General features: G+C 45.0%; 1 protein-coding gene across 2 annotated transcripts in view; it reads left to right on the top strand.

Moving 5' to 3' along the window:
- BRDT (bromodomain testis associated) overlaps positions 1-20,918 on the top strand; it is a 2,469,968-nt gene that overhangs the window by 512,741 nt on the left and 1,936,309 nt on the right. The window lies entirely within an intron of this gene.

The following is a 20,918-nucleotide window of genomic DNA, read 5'->3' as shown; positions in this document are numbered from 1 at the left end:
GGATCCAAAAGGTCTAGGAAACACACTGAACACAAATTATTGCTATGTTTTACTACTAAACAAGCAGTCAAGATTGCTTTTAGGTTCTTTTGAAACGATTTTAGCTATATTCTATAGCAGCGCTAGCTTCAGTGCAGCATAACTAAAAATTAAAAAAATTAAAAAGCCCTACAACGTGTCCAACACTGGCTATCCTACAGCTTTTTTATATTACCCTCAGCCATTTGTTCAGGGGCCGAAATCCAAAGAAACCAAATTGAAATGTGAACTCAACTACTATAAATAAGCACCTCACAAAAATCACAAAGACATCTTTATTTCCCTAAAAAATGTTTGCAGTTTAAAAGAGAAGTTTGTAAAAAATAAAGCATTTCTTTTAAGAAAAGATTAAGGCAAAACACTGATGACCTTCATATTAGTGCATTAGAAATTGTGAATCAGAAATGCATTTTAAAAATAGGGACAAAGCTTATTGCTGTATCAGACAGCATTTTACTCTCTGGGGTGGAATGAACACCGTGCCTGGCGGCCACTTCCTGCTGGCATGTCCCAAGGCTATTCGCAATTTCTGCCAGCAAAGTGTTGGGTGTAGGGCCTGTAACTTACCCACTGTGCAGAGCTGAAATTCATGTGCATAGTTGTCATGTTTTCAATTAGCTTGTTTGTGTATGACATGTTCATGTTTTCTGGGTACTTATGAGTGACACTTCAATGTGTTAAGTGTGACACTTTATAGTGAGTAGAATAATGTAGTTACGTTTTTCTAAGGCAGTTTTTAGATCACTACAATGGTCAAGAAACCACCTTAGAAAATACGCAACGCTTCTTACGTGCCTATGCCAGGTAACTAACTAATACCCTTTATCATGCACCAGGCACCTAACAGCTATAGTACCAAATGTTATTCCTGCTGTGTACCCATGTGCTAGGTACAGACCTTGGGCCAGGGTTGTGAGTGACAGTCCCATACTTCTAAAATATACATGCTCATCCACAGTAATGGACTAACTGCTGTAATGGGCCCTGGCATTTGCAGATGTACAGCATTCTCAATGTACTTCAAGTGGTTCGGTGTCTGCCTCATGAGCACTTTAAACTCCACAGGTTTTCAAAGGTGAGCGATGGAAGTAAAGGGGCTTGTTTTGCCCTGGTAGATTGGCGGACTAAGGCCTGATTTAGAGCTGAACCTCATGGGAAAAAATCAAGCCTCTGGATGAAATACCCAAACTAGAGGACAATCCATCTTTTACACCCATATCTACTATGCAATCCCATAGTTGAAAGAAATTCAGTGAGCACCACCTTTATCCCCCCCCCCCTCATTGAGCATCTCCACTAGAAACTGGAGGAAAGCACCAGTCTCTATTTTTTCGTAGTTCTTTCTTTCTTCCTCTCACCTCTTTCGCTCTGTCTTTCTCTCTAACTCTAACTACTTTACTCTCTTCATGGTCACTGTGCCTTCCTCCTTTTATTTGTCAGTCTCCATGCTCCTTTTGTTTTCCCTCTCTCTTTGAGTTTCACTCTCTTCCTTTTCACCTTCCTTGGAATCTCTTATCCTCTCACAGCTTACCTTTGTTTATTCCCCCTTCTCTCCCCTCCACCGCTGTCATCTCTCTGATTAGCTTTCTTCACCGCAATTCCGCTCATTTCTCTTCGCCTCTCTCATCACTCTCTCTCATACCTTCTTAAGTTCCTTTTTCTTGTGTCCTTTCTCAGTTGACAGCTAATATTACATGAGGCACACATTTGGATAGAGCATTACTTATTTGCATTATTAATTTGGAATCATATAGTCCATGCATATAACTTATTTGCCCCAATATTATTAATTTGTGAAAGAATGCTTGCCTCTTAGTAATGAATGTTTGATATTCTTTACTGGTTATTATTCTTTAAAAAAAAGCACTGCGCTAACCAAGAACATTGCTGGTGTAGGACAGGAGTAATTTTAGCCAAACATATCTCTTAATTTTGGCATGGGTTTCTGCTAATGTCATACTCCTATAATCCAGCAAGGCGCAAGCTTCTCGTGCCAGTAATATATATACAACAGCGTTCTGAAAGCCTCCACCCGTGTTAGGCACACAAGGTTTAATCACGTGACTAATGCATTTTTAGTACGAAGAAACAGAGGCAAGCACCGAAGTGCGTTACTTTGATCCTTGATGTGTGATGCTTTACAGAGTTGCATGTTCAGCCGTGATTGACTGCACACAAACATTTCAGTGAAGGTCCTGGCTGACCGTCCATGCTGCAGCCCATGCTGTACACAGCCGAAGTTTCCATGATTTGGAAATTGGCGATCTCGTGATGGATGTATGGATGCATGGCCTGGCAATAGTTTAGGTCTTGCGCTCAACCTTTGCTGCATATGGCCATAGGCGGTGATTAGAGGTGGGTTGGTTGCCTACTGAGGCTTGGATGCAAAGCCAGGCCACACCCTGAAGCTTGTCCTTGCTGTGTTTAGCTACCGGACATGCACTGTAGGGTTGGCTATCCATGGAGTGTTAGGGTCAGGCTGTAGATCAAGCCATGCAACGATTATTATAAGCTCTTCCCAAAAGAAAATGACAATACCACCCACTCTGGGTCACACAGAACCACCCGGCACAACACCTTTGCCTCAAACTCTGTTCACACATAAGCGTATAGGCCAGTGTCACCACCTATTACCATCAGAAATAACTACATAGATGGTGACGCTGATGGCCAGCCTGCGGAGGGAGAATTGCCTCCGGATACAAGTGCATCATGTCCAGAGAATATCGGAGGTTTTCACGAACTGCTGCAATGAGCCTCAGAAAGATTTGACCTGCCTCTACCAGTAAAGCAGGACTGCTTCTTATATGATGTCAAGGACTCTGCCTGAAAATTCTCCTGCTCAATTCCCATCGTCAACCATATTTGGGAAGAGGGTCTTAAGCTTATGAAGTCCCCAGCATCAGTCACTACCATTACTCCTGGAAATACAATCTCTGGATACTTCACCGGCCTGTTATATAGATCGTTTGCGACCAGATTATGTGGTCATGCAAGCTGCCCAGCGATGCTCCAGAAATCCTTCTGCACCTTGTTCAGCAGGACCGGATAAGGAAGGCAGGTGACTTGATCACATCTTAATGTGTTTTACAGCAATGGCAGCTATGTCCATCAGAGCTTCCAATGTGCTGGCTATTCTGGGTTGCTACGACCATCCAATGTGTTCAGATCTATCCGCCTATTGAAGTTCCTACTATATGACAAAAAGGGGGTGAAGGACATCTTGCAGGAAGGAACTAGAGCGTTGACTGAAATTATAGACACTGCCATGGAAATCATCTCCACTGCATTTGAGCAGATGGCAGGTGCGCGGTAGTTCTCCAGCAGCGCTGGCTGAAAGAAACCATTATGGCCAGTATAGATATTGTGCATTCGCTAGGAATGCTCAAACAAAGGAAGTATCTGTCCTTTTGACGAGGAAGAGGGCATTCTGGTCAAATGCCTTCCTTTCGGTCCTACTAATATCACCCCTATTCACAGCAGGGTGACACCTATCATGGTCATACCCAGGAATTTATTCAAAAGCCTCCCAATCATCTTCATCTGCCTTCAAGAGAAAACATCAACATTCCACTCTCTTACAGCAAGCAATATCTCTTCTCTCAAAAGAAGCTATCGAGGAAGTTCTTTTGTAGTACTGTGCCACAGGTTTCTAGTCAAATTTCTTACTCATCAGGAAAAAGTGGGGGAAATGGAGACAAATCTTGGATGGATCTCTGGCAGCTCTGCAAGTATATAAAGAAACAACGTTTCAGTATGCAGTCTCTGCTGGAAATTTGTTTGCTGATCAACAAAGGGGATTTCCTGACATCTCTCGATCTATTGGATGCATATTTCCACACCTCATTCACATGAAACATCGACGTTTCCTGAGTTCGAGGTGTTAGGGTGCCACTATCATTCCAAGGTTCTCCCATTTGGCCTGCGCTCGGTTCCTAGTCTTCACCAATTGCATGGCACAGGTGGTGGCAACTTTCTTAAGAACATCCTGGCACCAGGTATTCCCTTACTTGGAAGTTTGGTTGGTCAAGGGTCCCACGTACCTGTCTGCAAAAAAATCCACCTTGGCCTGTCAACCGCTCTTTCGCTCTCAGGGGCAGAATTGAAATCGGAAAAATCATCCATGATCCCATTCCGATTGCTGGTGTTTCTAGGTGCCATTCTGAAAACTGCCGTTGCCAAAGTTTACCCGAACGCAAAGAGTTAAAAAAAAAAAAAAGGGGACATGGCTTACTTACCTTGTAAATAATAAGGTCCACTACAGTAAGAATGTTCAAGTCACATTCAATTGCTGGGATGAACTGTTGATTCCTAGCCATAATTGCATTATCCTATACTAAAAACATATTAAATGTAGTGTCCAAGTAATTAAAAAAGGCAACTGTACTTATGATAGAAACAGATTTGTTTTTTGTGGAAAGGATGTTTTTGTAAAGTTGATTTTAATGTGTGTGTATTGCCTGTATTTTGTGGCCCTAAATAAGTCTTTTGTTTGAGACAAAACGTGTTGGCTACATTGGAAGGAAAGCTTTTATAACAACAAAAAGATGTGAAGAAAAGGAACCTCTTAAAGAAAAGAAATGGATGAAGTCTGAGCACTGTTTAACTAAATTGTTTGTATCTGATGCAAATTACCCACAATAGATTTTGTGTGCTGCTCATTCTCATATAACACTATTATGGAGTTAGACTCCTGTGTGAGAGATTGGAAGATTGATCTTCCAGATCTTTGCACTACCTATAGCTGGGCTTTACAAAGGTGACTAGAACTGATCAGTGCAATTTGTTTTGTCTCATTCTTTGTAAATCACACATCTGGCATAGACATATTTACTTGCTATCAAATAGAGATTTAAAGATCGCTCTACTGTCCCAATGCCATATTTAAACCATACTTATCTGACAATAATCCTCTTCTCTATCCAAGCCTCTAATCTGTCCAATAGGACTCTCCCCAAGATATTGACCGAAGAGTCCAGAAGGGAAATAGAACAATAACAAGTTGGATCCTTCCTGGCTTCCTACTTAAAAATTAGAATCGGTCTTGGCCATGATCAATCAAGTTGTATTTATAAAGTGTGGCTTGTCACCCAAGAGGGTATCCAGGTACTTGTTGAAGGTATCAGTTGAAAACCCGGTCTCATGAGTCCCTTCCTGAAGTCGGTCAGCAAGGATGAGGTGGAGGGGTAGGATGTTCCAAGTTTTAGTGGCGAGATGGGAGAAGAAATCTCCTCCAGCGTGGCAATGGCGAATGCAAGGGATCTGTGCGGGGGTTAGGTGTACGGAACGGAGGTTCCTGGGGCGTCGGTGGTTCATGTAGGTGAGTCCTTGGTTGTGGAGTGCTTTATAGTCGTGTGTAGAGAACTAGAACTGGCATCTCTTCTGGACCTGGAACCAGTCGCGTTCTTTCAGGTGCTGGGTGACGTAGGTTCTCTTAGGCAGGTTGAGTATATGTCTGGCAGCTGCGTTCTGGATCGTCTGTGGTCTTTGTATGAGTTCATTAATGTTGCCTGCATAGAGTGCATTGCTGTAGTCCAATCTGCTGGTGATGAGGGCCTGTGTTACCATCTTCCTGATGTTGATGGGGCAAATCATGTGTGATTGCTGTCCTAAACACATTTGTAAGGAGTGGGGCGCCCCCATTGAAGATTTCCCTTAAAAAATATTAAATGGACCCCATCCAGTGCTGCTGGTTTATTACTAAGGCACAATTTTATTATCTCTCCACCTAGGGGATCTCAATGAGACTTACTTTGATCGATTTCCTATTCTAAGTAATAGTGCTCTCTCTCCATCATTCCTCTGTTTTTAAGAATATTCAGTGCTAAAATAGTTGATCCAGATTCGAGATAGGATTGAGTTATCGATTTTGGAAGTATGATCACCCGCAAAGAAGGGACTATTTATCCCCTTCCAAAAACTATGCTGGTCTCTGGTCTCACTCTCAATCAACAGGGCATAATGAGCCTCTTCCCTGATGACCTGTTTTCTTGCAACCTACTTAGCTCTGTATTCTTTTCTACACAGGTATACTTCTAATAATGAGCACAGCACTGTTTTAAAAAGCCTTTCAAAAGGCTGTGATGTGCGTGTGTGCATGATTGGTCGAACCACTTATGTGCTCTGTCCTGACCTCCTTGTGGGACAAGGATTAGGTCAGACTGGACTTAGCTCTCCTAACAATTCAAAGGAACTGCAAATTTCTACTGGGTCCTCCTTGAGGTATCTCATTCCAGGGCGCTCTGGTTGATCATAAACAGCATCTAAGACAGTAAGTTGCTCAATGTTTGTCCATTTTCTCATTATCATTTTATTCTCTTCCAGGAGCTCTTCATCAATAGTCATAAGCACTGAATATTCCCGCCCATGCGTAGGGACCCGGAAAACTATTTAAAAAAATTATATATGAAAACATATATACAGATATATATATATATATATATATATATATATATATATATAGATATAGATATAGATATAGATATAGATATACATACAGAAAATAAAGAACGTTTGTCATCGCGAGGTGTGCGGCTCATTCTTTCCAGCTCGGGAAGGTGAAGTAATGTAAGTTTGGCTTGGTTCAGCCACGGAGCAACTCACAGCTTGTAAAGGCAAACTTTAAAATGGCAAGCAGGGGATCGCGAAATTGACATCACCCACTGGAGGGTAACTGAAATGAAGCTGACTACAGGTTTGACAATGTCGTATCCAGAAAGTCACACCCACTGAAGGGTTAAATTACCGAAGTCCGAACATGAAATAAGAAGCTCGTCTGTCTTTGAAAAAGGCCGAAGTCAGGCCGAAATGCATTAGAATTTGGGACGAGTTTTAAGAAAATAAAGAACGTTTGTCATTGCGAGGTGTGCGGCTCATTCTTTCCAGCTCGGGAAGGTGAAGTAATGTAAGTTTGGCTTGGTTCAGCCACGGAGCAACGCACAGCTTGTAAAGGCGCCATCACTACCCACAAAAGGACCGAACAGGGAAGCTGGAGAAAAACCACAGGGTAGCGGCAGCTGCCTGGGACCAGCCTCTGGTAAAGCCCCCAGGAAACTTTAAAATGGCAAGCAGGGGATCGCGAAATTGACATCACCCACTGGAGGGTAACTGAAATGAAGCTGACTACAGGTTCCACAATGCTGTATCCAGAAAGTCACACCCACTGAAGGGTTAAATTACCGAAGTCCGAATAACGGCACAAACACTTCTTGTTCCTGTGTGCAGACTGCCATGAAATGAGAAGTTCGTCTGTCTTTGAAAAAGGCCGAAGTCAGGCCGAAATGCATTAGAATTTGGGACGAGTTTTAAGAAAATAAAGAACGTTTGTCATCGCGAGGTGTGCGGCTCATTCTTTCCAGCTCGGGAAGGTGAAGTAATATATATATATATATATATCATCTTTCCACATATCAATGCAGCCTTCAATAGGACAAAAAAAGGCTAATCAATGCACTGACAAACACTGTTTTGACAACCATAGAATATAGAAATATAGACAACCGGAGGAAAAGTATCACTTGTACTCTCTTTAATGAGTAGAATCCAAAAAAACTCCATCTGCAAAACAGCAGTCAATATTAGCCTATAGGGTGCATTGAACAACTCTAGCACCTTCGCTGCTAATGGAATTCCCCTCCTGTGCTGCCCCTCATTGAAGTGTGGTCGTGACGGAACCATTCCGTCATCAGCACAGCCCAACCGTGACTGATGACGGAATGGTTCCGTCACAAGCATCGAAGGGGCTAGCATAGAAAATGAATGCAATTGTAAACATAAAAAGTGGCATTGTGTCTTTAAGGAAGCCATGACCCCTAGCTTCCCATTGTGCCTCAGGGATGATAGGTCAGTTGTTCTTTCCAGCTCCTTCTGTCAGGACCCTGTAGTTTTCAGCTCTGTCAAATTTTGACTTTTTGGCAATAATTTTCTCTTGTATTCGTGATTTTATTTACCTTTCACTCGCCGTTTTTCACCTTGTAGTGCGGTACTAAGTTTTTCTGACAGAAACTTAGTATTTTTCTGTCACAGAATGCCTTCTCTTTTTGACTTTTGTTCCTCCTGTGTCAAGAAGAAGGCCAAGACTTACACACACTCTGTGCCTACCTGAATCTCACTCCTCTGAAGCTTTCCAACACAGCAAAAGGCTGTCTAGGCATACTCTCAAGGAGAGGGAGAGAATGACTCAATGGCCTCTTAGAAAAGCAAAAATCCACTTTCAGAAGATCATCTCTAGTGAGGCGGAAGAAGAGGTCCAGATCAACGTCGAGAAGTAAGGTCCCAATCTGTTCTCCATCAGCATCGAATAGACCGCCAGCGGTGAAGAAACGAGTACCTTTGCCATTGAGACATCCACCGTCGACGGCATCTGTGCACCTCATGTTGTCGAAGAACAGACTGTCTGATCCGCCTCCTCCATTGATGTCAACTTGGTGGCGTTCAATGTCCAGGAATCGGTTTCTGTTGGCGTCTTCACATAGACAGTCGGCGTCGAGGCACAGGACTCCATTGGCGTCCTCACATAGACACTCGACTTAGAGGCACAGGACTCTGGCGTCTTCACAAAAGCGCTTGACACTGAGGCGCTCCCCTCCATCAACGTCAAGTAGGCGACTATCATTGTCGAGGCCCAGATCCCCACCGAAGCGATGTCGGTCAACTTTCAGTAGACGTTCGCCTTCGGCAGCACCTGACTTCAAGACATTTGGTCCCCATTGGTAGCTGTTCGATCGCCGTCAAGGTTTACGCCATCGAGATCAACATCGTAGGCTATAACACAGCCGTTACACCACTCCCCATCAGTTCCTTCTCACCCGATGTCGAGCAGCTCAGCATCATCTCCTGAACATCCACAGGAGACAGAGGCCCCTACACAAGAGAAGACAAGGAGGCAAAGATCATCCTCGGTGCATCTATCTACTAGGCGGATGTTACCACTGCATCACTGGCAGCAATCCACGGTGGGGCAGGTACGCGATCCACAGGACTACTCCAGTCCACTACACAGGTCACCACTGACTCGTCTGGTTCAGCCAATAGATCTCTTGCCTAAAACTCCCTCAAGGGGTCAAGAGCATGCACCTACTGTGACCACTCCCTCAAAATGGAGGTCTACATATCGTGGGCATCGGAGAAGACGCAGATCACCAACAAGTTCCCCTTCTTCGACAAGCGACTATTCTCGGACCCTAATAGACAGTCCACTTTCGAGGGTCTCTCCAGTGGATGATGTCAGTACCTTCCAAGATGTATTGGCCAGGGGGGCAACCAAATTAAGCATCGATATGCCTACCCCCAAACTTCATTCTCTGATATTTGAGACATTACACCACAGATCAGCGGCCAGACCTTTGTGGCCTCTGGTACCGGGCCTTCTGCAGCCTGTTATGGACGTGTTCCTCACACCAGCAACTATCAAGACCGCACCCGAAAGGATCTTGAAAAAATAAAGGCCTCCAGAAGAGATTATGCTATTTGTTCGAGACGATCCACCTCCAGACTCTGTGATCATTGCGGCAGCTACAAAGACACATGCAGTGGCTTTCTCCTCAACAGTGCCTCCTGATAAACTGTGGAACCTGACAGGAATCCTCGCTTGCAATCATTAATGCCTGGGGTCAGCACCAAATAGATCTCTCGCTGCATTCGCTTCTCTTGGTCCGCTCAAGCGCAACACGCTAATTCACTCCCGCCATCGCCGCCATTTTGGGGACAGGCTGACCGTTTTTGCATCAACGATGTTTGGGGCATGATGGACGCTGGTGCACAGGCAAGAGGGACAAGACAGGATAACTGCATAGATGACTGTCAGGGAAGAGTTCATGCCAGGCAAGATTCATTCGATCCAGCACAATGCATAAGGGGGTCTGCAGTGCCACGATTGCCTCACCGCCATTCCAAGGTCAGGCATCTCATGCGCGATGTGCGTGGGTGAGTTAACTCTGAAATTCGTGCGTGTGAGACACTCCCCTTAGGAGTGAGAGGTTTGCCTGCCTTGGGTGTTTGTATGTCGTGGCTCGAGGTTTACAGAGTTCAGAAACCAAATGTAGATAGCGCGAACTCGCCAGCTCCGAGGATTGCCATTTTAGGGCTTGTTAGAAGAGTCGGTAGTGTCCGATTACCGGAACTGCAATCTGTCGTCCAGAATGTTTAATCTTCAAAATACAGACATCGGGTTGTGCTTGAAGACATGCGGTCTTGCATCCAGAGGTCCTGGGCTGAAAGGTATAGCTTAAAGTCCTGAAACTCGGTCAACTCACTCTTCTGTGTGATGGGCAACGGCTTCAGGCAGCCATTTCCACTGCCCTACACTTTCCCAGACAAAATTCTGACTCCTTCACAAAGCCTTTTGGACTCCAGCACGTCTTATCGCTCACATCAGAACTGACGCAACCTGTTCCTTGAACAGCTTGTACTCCGAGTGCGTGGCCCCCTTCTGGGATAGGGTCTTCGAGTTCCTCAAAAAGATACTCTTTCTCCCCCCCCAGAGAATTGTCCTACCTAGTCTTTGGTTTCCTCAAAGCCACGTCCCTTAACGACGATGATAGAGCCCTATTAGACTTACTCCTCATGGCTGCAGTGAAAGTTGTTATCAATAATTGGAAAGATACTCGTAAATCCTCCTTTGCCTGCTGGCTAAATTGGGTAATCAACCTTGGCGGCGCGGACAATATATCACTTCAACACTCACCATGGCGACCCACTCGGAGACGAATGTGGGACACTCTTGACAACTACTTTAGCGCCCATAAACCACCTTGAACCTCCTGCATACACCCTTGACCCCGGTCGTCTGCACTTCCTCATTTTAAATCCGCCTACGCTCCTCGCCCGATCTAACCGGTTGATTACTCCCTTGGGTCAGACATTTCACTAACCTGTGGACCATCTCACTGATACTACTACTCCCATAGACACTAAATGTTTACTCAAATTTTGTGATTTTCTTTATTACATTATGTTATGTTAACTTATGTTTTGTTCCTGATTGATTGTCTGTGCTTTTATCTTCCATCCAATTGCCGTTTATGATAGCCACCACTTGACTACCATGTATCATGAATATCTACATATGGCTGTATTATCTGGCATTTTTTTCCTTTGTTTACTTTAAAACTACCAATAACATTTTTTGAATTATAAACAGTGCCTCCTGATGAGGAAAGCAGAGCACAGGACTCATGGGGAAGAAAAGTCTGTGGTATTACGGCCTCCATGCTGAAGGTTTCCAGTGCCTCCGCTCTATTGGGGCGCTATGATAGGGCTTTGTGGGACTCTTTAGAAAAACTTAAGGACAAACTTCACAAGGAGGATTGCAGAGATTTTGAGGGGGTGTTACAAGAAGGAAGTTTGGTGGCTTTTCAAACCATTAGGCTGTAGCTGATGGACCAAATCTATCTGCTCATTCTAATGCTCTGGGATCTGTGCCAGAGTTTCATCCTGGCTTTGGCTTACTGCTCTAAAGCCCGAGGCTCAGCAACGGAGCCTAAATCTCCCTTTCTCAGGATCTTCCTTATTCAGCACACCTAGATGACGAAATGTCAAGAATAAAATCGGTGCTAGGCACCTTGAAAGCGGTAGGTCTTGAGAAGAAAAAGGAGTTCAGGCATAGATACAGGCCATACAACCGCCGGCCTTCCCATCAGAGGGTTCAAGGCCCGCAGAGGCAGCACCAAGCCAGAACCCACTACCAGGGGCGTTGCACCCCCAGAGGGAGAGGAGTATCACGTCAATCTGCTGCCTCAGCAAAAGCCCCATCAAAACAATGAGCAATCTCTTCCCCATCGCCGTTTACCACTCCAGTGGGCGAAAGTAGAGCCAACCACCGGGATGAGTGGTGCAGCATCACAAATGATCAACAACCAACACCCTCGGCACCGCCGAACACCTGCACTTCCAGATTCACACAGATCCCAACACCACCCTCAGAAGAACCCTTGTCTACAGACCCCACGGACCCTGACCACAGTTCAGTGACTCCATCGCAGACTTCGTCGGTACACACGCCCTCCCCTCCACAGACTACAACCTTCTGGGGGACCTAAACTTTCACCTCAAACGACGATCACAACTCCACCACTCTGATCGCCAACCTTGGATTCAGACAACTAGTCACAACGCCCACCCACTGTGCTGGTCATACGCTTGACCCCATCTTCTCCACAAGCTCCCACGTCTCCTTCAACTACACCACCGAACTCTACTGAACCGACCATCGCTGCATTCGCTTCAACTTCCGGAAACCTACCACGCACCACCGCACCCAACAGATATCCTGCTGCTGCTGGAGCAAAGTCACCAATGACCAGCTAACCACCACCCCAGTCCTGGTGCCCACCCGCCGACTCCAGCTACCCTGCCACCGCCACCCGCAACCTCAGACAATGGATCGACGACTGCGCCAACACCCTCGCCCCGTTCAAGAAACCCTCCAACGGACACACCAGCAAGAAAGCCAGCTGGTTTACTGAAGACCTCCAGGCATCCAAGCAAACCTGGCGAAAGCTAGAGAAGAAATGGCACCGTGAACAGACACCGGTCAGCTACGCAGCCCACAAGCACGCCACCCGCAGACACCACCACCTCATCAGATCCGCCAAAAGGGCCTCCTTCAAAGACCGCCTAGACAACAATGCACACAACAGCAAAGAGCTCTTCAACATCGTGAAGGCCCCGACAACCTCCGAGACTTCCTTCCCCACGGCCACCATCCGCACCAAACCCCTACTCGCCTGGACCAACATAAACGACACCATCGGAGTCATGAACACCATCCACTCCGGATCTCAGTCAGACCCATGCCCACACCACATCTTCCACAAAGCCAGCACCACCATTGCACCCCATCTCTGCAAAGCCATCAACATCTCCTTCGAGACAGCGACCTTCCCAGAAAGCTGGAAGCACGCTGAGATCAACGCCTTACTCAAGAAACCCAAGGCTGACCCCAAGGACCTCAAGAACTTCCAGCCCATCTCATTGCTCCCGTTTCTGGCGAAGGTCATCAAGAAGACCATCAACAGACAACTGACCCGCTACCTCGAGGAGAACAGCATCCTGGACCCATCCCAGTCCGGGTTCCGCAGCAACCACAGCACCGAAACTGCCCTCCTTTACTCTTCTCTCTGGATGACAAAGCAGGAGAATGCCATCTCGTCCTCCTGCTTCAATACCCTCTGCATGCTCCCCAAGATCTACAGGTGGATCCCCACCGGAACAAGAAGAACGGTCACCCAGGCCCTCGTCAGCAGCAGGTTGGACTAAGGAAACGCCTTCTATGCAGGAGTCTTGGCCAAACTCCTGAAACTACTCTAGCGCATTCAAAAAGCCTCTTCTCGACATCCCTCACCGCAGCCACATCACACCCCACCTGAGAGACCTGCACTGGCTCCCCGTCAACAAGAGGATCACATTCAAGCTCCTCACCAACACACACAAGGCACTCCACAACACCGGACCAGCATACCTCAACAGACGACTCAGCTTCTACACACCAAACCGCCAGCTCTGCTCCGCCGACCTGGCCCTTGCCACAGGCCCCGGCACCTGAAGAGCGACCTCCGGCAGCAGATCGTTCTCCCACCTCGTCGCCAAGACCTGGAACACCTTCCCCTTCCTCCTACGGCAGACCCAGGACCTGCTAACCTTCAGAAGACTCCAACTACCAACTGCAGGTACTACAGCAGAAAGTATCCACTCCCACAAAAATCAGCCTTCAAAGAAGTTCCTATATCTCAACCAGATCGAGGAGTATAGTCCATGTATTTTCTAGTGAGAAAGAAAGGTCAAAGTCAGAATTCAGACCTATCCTTGATTTCTGCCCTATCAACAAATCCATCCGGAAGGAAACGTTTCGCATGTTGGCTCTCCATCAAATATATCCTCATCTCCAGCAAGGGTACTGAATGGGATCGATAGATCTGCAAGATGCATATTTTCATATCCCAGTCAACCGACGTCACCGGAGGTTTCTGCGATTTGTGGTGGAAGCCAAGCACTATCAGTTCAGAGATCTACCCTTCGGGTTGAAGTCAGCTTCCCGAGTGTTTACTAAATGTGTGGCAGTAGTAGCAGGTGCTCTAAGGCGACAGGGAATGTTTTTTTACCCTTACCTCCCCAACTTGCTTCTGAAGGGCACATCTCCCAGTGTGTGAGGCCCCACAACCAATGATGTCTGGCCCTTGCCAACGGCTGGGCCTTCATGTCAATTTTAAGAAGTCAGATCAACATCTTACTCAAAGAATCCACTATCTGGGTGCAACAATAGACTCTGCATTAGGAAAAGTGTTTCCCTCAGAGGAGAGACAATCATCTGTCACTAAGAAGTGCAAGCAGATTCTTCGCACTACCTTTCCTTCAGTCTGACAGGTTGCCTCTCTCCTAGGGTTGATGGCATCCTGCATCTTTCTCGTCCCTAACACTAGGCTAAGGATGCGTCCTTTACAGCAAGATCAGGAAGACAAATGGGATCAATGGACTGCTCGATGGGACGACAAGATCCATCTGTCGAAAGCAGCCACATAATCCATACCATGGTGGATGCGACCGGAGAACCTCTTGGTGGAAGTTCCCCTCCATCAGCCTCCTCCAACTCAATCGCTAATCACGGATGCTTCCCTCCAGGGGTGGGGAAGCGCATATTGGGTCCTTCAAGACTCGAGGCTGTTGGTCAGCCGAAGATCATTCGTACCATATCAATATGCTGGAGCTAAGGGCTGTGCATATAGCCCTCAAGGCCTTTCTGCCCTCTATTCAGACCAACTCTATACTAGTCCAGACGAACAATACGACCACCATGTACTATGTAAAAAAACAGCGAGGGACTTTATCACGTTCTCTGTCCCTGGAGGCAAGGAAACTGCTGATCACAGCGGTACATCTTTTGGAGAGCAAAAGTCTCAAGCAGATTCCCTCAATCGTCACTTCGACGATCAACAAGAGTGGGTTCCACACGACGAAGTGGTGGAAGGCATTTTTTGAGAATGGGGTCGTCCAAGAATCGTTTTTTTTGCGAATGAGGCAAACAGCCGGCCAGGGTCGAAAGGGAATGCCCTTTTGATCAACTGGTCAGGGGGCTCTGTTTACGCTTTCCCCCCTCTTCCACTCATCCTGAAGGTCGTAACCAAGCTCTCCCACTCCAAGGTGAGAATGATTCTGATCACTCTAGACTGTCCACCAGAGTGGTGGTACCCAAACCTCCTACATCTATCATAATGTCCACACAAGAGGCTGCAGTGCACACCGGACTTCCTGTCCAAGATGAACCGGAGCATTCATCACCCCAACCCTCCCTTGCTGAACTTGGCAGCATGGCTCCTGCGGTCCTCCAGTATGGAAACTTGGGACTTCCTCAGGACAGCATGGGCATTTTGAAGGAAGCGAGAAGGCCTTCTACAAGATACTCATGCATTTAAATGGAAACGTTTCTATTTGTGGTGTGTACACAATGGCTTCCAGCCTACCAAGGGGCAAAAGGAGGTAAGTTTGCCCTATATTCTTCACTCAGCCAGGTCAAGCCTAAAATTCTCTTCCATAAGGGTACACCTGGCAGCCATTACGTCATACAGGCGTCTCCATCTCAGCCTTCTTTCTTTCAATTGCAAGTGGTGAAGGATTTCTTGCAGGGGTCTCCTGTTCGAACTCCTCCTCCTCCCTGAGAAATTAATCTGGTTCTGTCCAAACGAATGGCTCCTCCTTTTGAGCCTATCCACAAAGCATTGCTACAGCACCTTACATGGAAGGCCCTTTTTTGAGAGCAATCAGTTCTGCCCGCGGGGTGAGTCAGATACAAGCGCTCTGTTCTAAGGAACTGTGTATGGTTTTTCATCACAACCGGGTTGTTGTGCAAACCTACCCCTCCTTCCTTCCCGAGGTGGTGTCAGACTTCCACATTAACCAATCCATCTCGCTGCCTACCTTTTTTCCTAACCCCTCTACACCAACTGAGAGGTCGCTTCATTCTCTAGACCTGAAAAGGGTTTTGAAATTCTATTTGGACAAGTCAAAAGGTATTAGGAAATCCGATCAACTGTAAATTATGGTTCCATAAGAATAGGTTTTCCAGCCTCTAAGCGTTCCATGTTTAGATGGATAATGTCATGCATCAAGTTGTCTTATCAGCTGGCACAGAAACAGCTTGGTTATACTCCCAAGGCTTATTCCATTTGAGGGAAGGCAGCTACAGCAGTTTTTCTGTTGCCAATGCCATAATATCTGAATCGTCAATCATGGCCCAGGCTCTCACAGCCAGCCGCAACAGTCTGCGGGAGACGTTGACAACACACTCTGCGCTGAGTCAGTGTGAGCTAGAGGTAATAAATATCATGTAAATAATCATAATGTGACATGGTGCTGCAGACAAGTAGACTCGGCCCTGATAAATAAGTGCTGGTGCCAAGCACCGGCACAAATTAAGTACTGGTTTCTTAACAATGTACCGATTGCTGAGATATGCTAAGCAGCCACTTGGGAATCGATACATACATTTCCGAGGCACTATTGTCTCGACTCGGATACCAGAGCAGACACTCAAGTAGGCCAAGCTTCCTTGAGAAATTTGTTTCAATGCTAAATCGGCTATGATAGCTTTGGTTGTCACTTCTCATTTATCTGCAGGCGGAGTACGGGCTTGCTACTTGATTCAGTGCTTATGACTATTAATGAGGATCCCCTGGAAGAGAAGGATAAGTTGCTTACCTGTATTCCTAGTTCTCTTCCAGGGGTATCCCCATCAAAGTCGTAAGCAACCCACCCGCCTCCCCTGGCAAATGAGATTTTCTTAAAACAATATCTTTATGCCCTGACCCTCTGGTCTCCAAAAAAATTACTGACCTAACTGTCACCCCTGATGCATGATGGGAAGCTTGGGGTCATGGCTGCCTTAAAGGCCTGGTTATGTTTACAATTGCTTTGATTTTATTTGCTAGTGTTGTTTAATGCATCCTATAGGCCAATAATGACTGCTGTTTTGCAGGTGGAGTTTTTGGGTTCTACTCATTAAAGAGAGTTCAAGTGATACTTTTCCTCCTGTTGTCTATATTTCTATATTATATGGTTGCTAAAACAGTGTTTGCCAGTGCATTGGTTAGCCTTTTTTTTGTCTTCTTGAAGACTGCATTGATATGTGGAAAAATGATAGAGCTGTATATATATATATAGTATATGTTTTAATATTCGCGCTCCTACTCCTTGTATCACAAGAATTGCCGCACTCACGGGGATGCTTTCCAAATACTTTTTTCAGCGAACAAAAGCGTTACGGCGTGACTCCTTCCTCAGTGTTCATGACACACCGGGGAAGGCACGTTTAAAACACTGACTATTGAATGTCGAAATCAAGAAGGGACACAGGCATCTATGACAACCATAGGCGCCATCTTAGAGTGTTCAATACACCTTCTCAATCCATATTGCACACGTTATATACTGTGCAATTACAGACAATGTACTCTAACTCATTAAAATTAAAATGATCACATCGTGAATACGATAACATTTCCAAAACTAACATAATTCAATCTTTTAAGAGTAAACATGTCGAGCTAAATCAAATCAAGCCGTGTATTGGCTAGTATCCCTTCTAGTGTCCTCCATTAATAGCTTGACTGAACATTTATCTATTTTTGTTGATCACTATTTGTTTCCATTCGTAACACAACTTGAATCGTATGTACAAGCGTGAATATGTTTTAATATATATATATTTTTGATAGTTTTCCTGGAACCCCACGCATGGGCGGTAATATTCAGTGCTTATGACTTTGATGAGGATACCCCTGGAAGAGAACTAGGGTTACAGGTAGGTAATTTATCCTTCTTAACCCATTCTAAACTGATTACAGATTTAGGATGAGTGACTCTTTTCCCTTGAATAAGTGACAGTTGTGTCTTGTGATCACTTATACATTTGGATATCACCTTGTACGATGTTATATAGGGCAATGGGTTATATAATAAAATAAAATCTAACACTATTGGCACCCTCACCTAGGCGTGCAACACATTTTCTATTAAGCCTGTAGGATCCACTGCTTATACCTGGTTATATCTTAGCATTAGTGTGTCAAGAGACTCTTCATAAAGGTGATGGTCAAAATGCATGCCCATGGCTCACCTCCCATCCACAGGACCACAGAATATTTCAAACTTTTTTTACACAGGTGATTATTGAAATCACCCGCCTGTTCTATACAGAAAATTAAATTTTGTTTTGAGGTGACAGAATTACCAAAGACATGGGCTGATGCCTCCATTACATCTGTGGAACATCAGTCACAAACATGATATGTTTATGAACAATACATCCATTCTGTGCCCAAAATGAATGTAAAACATTTGATAAAACATAAAATCTAATATTGACTGAGACCCTTACACTCTATAGATGAATCGACACAAAGGCCACCAGGCCCGCTTTTGCTCAGCCCCAACCAGAAGGTGTAGCAGAGGAAAAGGACTGGTAGCCATCCAGATATACTGGTTCTGTGGACCATGTCTCTTGCAACACTATTAAGTCATAAGGCCTTATCACTTTTGCCAGTCAGAATTCACTAATATTGCAGGCAACCCTGCGAATTTCCATGAAAGTCTAATATCTGAAGTGTTTCAAAATGAAGTATTAGTGGAGTTCTAGTATCCTCAATGGGGGTTCTTAGGATGCCATAGGTATTGGTCCTAGTATTAATAGTGCCCCAAAGTAAGGGGGCGGGGGGGGTCCTGGGGCTTTCTGCCTATCCTCACTGGTTCTGCTACATTTCTAGCCGAATGTCAATCTATATCTTCTAACTCTGCTAAAGGTGCAAAATAATTTACACTTGGGATGGCATATCTGTTACCTGGGGTCCCCTCTTACTATTACAGACGGCCCCTGATTTCCTCCCAATATAATTGTTGGGCAGTAAAGTAACCAAGTGGAACCGATTTAATCTTGCTAATACCTTCCTGTAGTAGATTTTCCCTATGGAGCAAGTACCCTGCTGCTCCGGGATCTGTGAAATGTATTGGCACTCAATCACTGGCCTCCACCTTCCTGTTAAAGCCCAGCCAAGCAACCCTTCTCAGCATGATAATGGTAGTAATTAGATGCTGATTTGGGCCAAGGGTTGAGCTAATGCAATGTGTCACCTTATTTTTGCAGATTGTGCCATCCCTAACTTTAGTTTGGATCCAAAGGGACTACATTTTTCAGCACAACTTCAATAGTGGTGGCAGCCTGTGGTAATTGTAGTACATCCTGGTTTCTAAAATTCCCCCTTTTTGTACCCTACACTTTTGGCTGCTGGGGTGCACCTTACTCCGGGATTTGCCCATGCCAGTTTCCATTTGATTGTCTGGGGCTGAATTATTGTAAAAATGGTTTCATTTTCTATGATATTGTTTTGCAATGCAGCCTGAGGCCTAACAATGTCTATTTGTAAGCAATTTTCAGGATATATGAGTGGTTTGACTCATTAAAACACAAAGTTCAAGGGTTTTTTGACCTAATGTGTTTTTTGATTCCTTACTAATTGCAGTTCATGTATATGTGTTTGCATTGTTTAGCCTCAGTTTTGGGGCTGCATTGATGTGAGAAAAATGATATATGTACATACATATATGTGGAGCGAGATATATGTTTTATACATATATATTTTTATATTGTTTCCGGGGTCCCGCACATGGGCGGGAATATTCAGTGCTTATGACTTTGATGAGGATACCCCTGGAAGAGAACCAGGATTACAGGTAAGTAACTTATCCTTATTACACAATGTAGAAACTTTGTGTGGTGCAACTTTGGCATGCATGCACTGTAGACGTTATGTTGTGCATGCAATCTTCTTTAATTAGAAACAAACAAAAGCCCAATGGGGATAAAAACATTACATGTGGCCAATCATATTATGTGTGATGTAATATCTGTCCAATGTACACATGATAGCACGTGTGTGCGCGATCTTTGACCATAAGAAATAATTTAAAAAAATAAACAAAAGCATACTGTGGACAAAAGCACTTCAATTGACCAGTTTGATTGTTTCTATGTTGTTTTGTCATATGTATATATTTTATCATCATCCCCTTTAGTTTTGCTTTGTTCGCCAGCTAAAGAATGATGATGTGTTAAAAACAGATCAGTTGACTGAGGTGAGTGCTTGCAATGTTCAACACTCCATCCATCATCCCCTTTGGTTTTGCTTTGTTCGCAGTAAGTTGTCAAGGTATGCCGGACGTGGGTCCCTTGCTCACGTTACCACTGGATTCAAGATAGCCTGGCTAATGAGGACTGTGAGCCCGAAACTGTTCCCGGGATGCTTGTTTGCGGTCCATGGAAGACATGGCTTGGCAGTTCGGGCTGGACTGTTCCCATTAGGCACAGGGTCAGACTGATTTGCATATAGCCATGTCTGAACTGGGGTGGCGGAGTGAGCTAAAGAATGATGATGGATTAAACCCAGATCAGTTAACTGGGGGTGAGTGCTTGCAATGTTCAACACTCCATCCATCATCCCTTTTGGTTTTGCTATATTACTTTTTGGTCATAAGCGTTTCTTTGGACAACCCCTGAAAATAAGGGATACAAGTCCAAATATACATAGTGTTTACTTTTGACACCAAGTACAGTTTACATGGAGGTGGAATTAGAACTATGTACAAATGAGGTCTGCCACATCACTAGTAGATTAGGGCCTGACGAAATGCCACTGATCCGGGTAGGACTACTGAGGCATGTAACATGTTGACCAGACATTTAGGAATCCAGTGAACAATATAGTCTCTGGACTAGAATATTTTACATAAGGCAAAGGGAACTACAAGGTGCAGGATTCACATGTCATCCATACTGGTAGCCATTTTTTAAGAGTGCTTGGTCTAGAGAAGCACAAACTCAGGATTCAGAACACAGT

Source organism: Lissotriton vulgaris, chromosome 1_1, assembly GCF_964263255.1.
Source record: "Lissotriton vulgaris chromosome 1_1, aLisVul1.2, whole genome shotgun sequence".
NCBI classification, from domain to species: domain Eukaryota; kingdom Metazoa; phylum Chordata; class Amphibia; order Caudata; family Salamandridae; genus Lissotriton; species Lissotriton vulgaris.
Note: the sequence above shows the minus strand (reverse complement) of the source record. Positions and strands in the feature narration are given on the sequence as shown.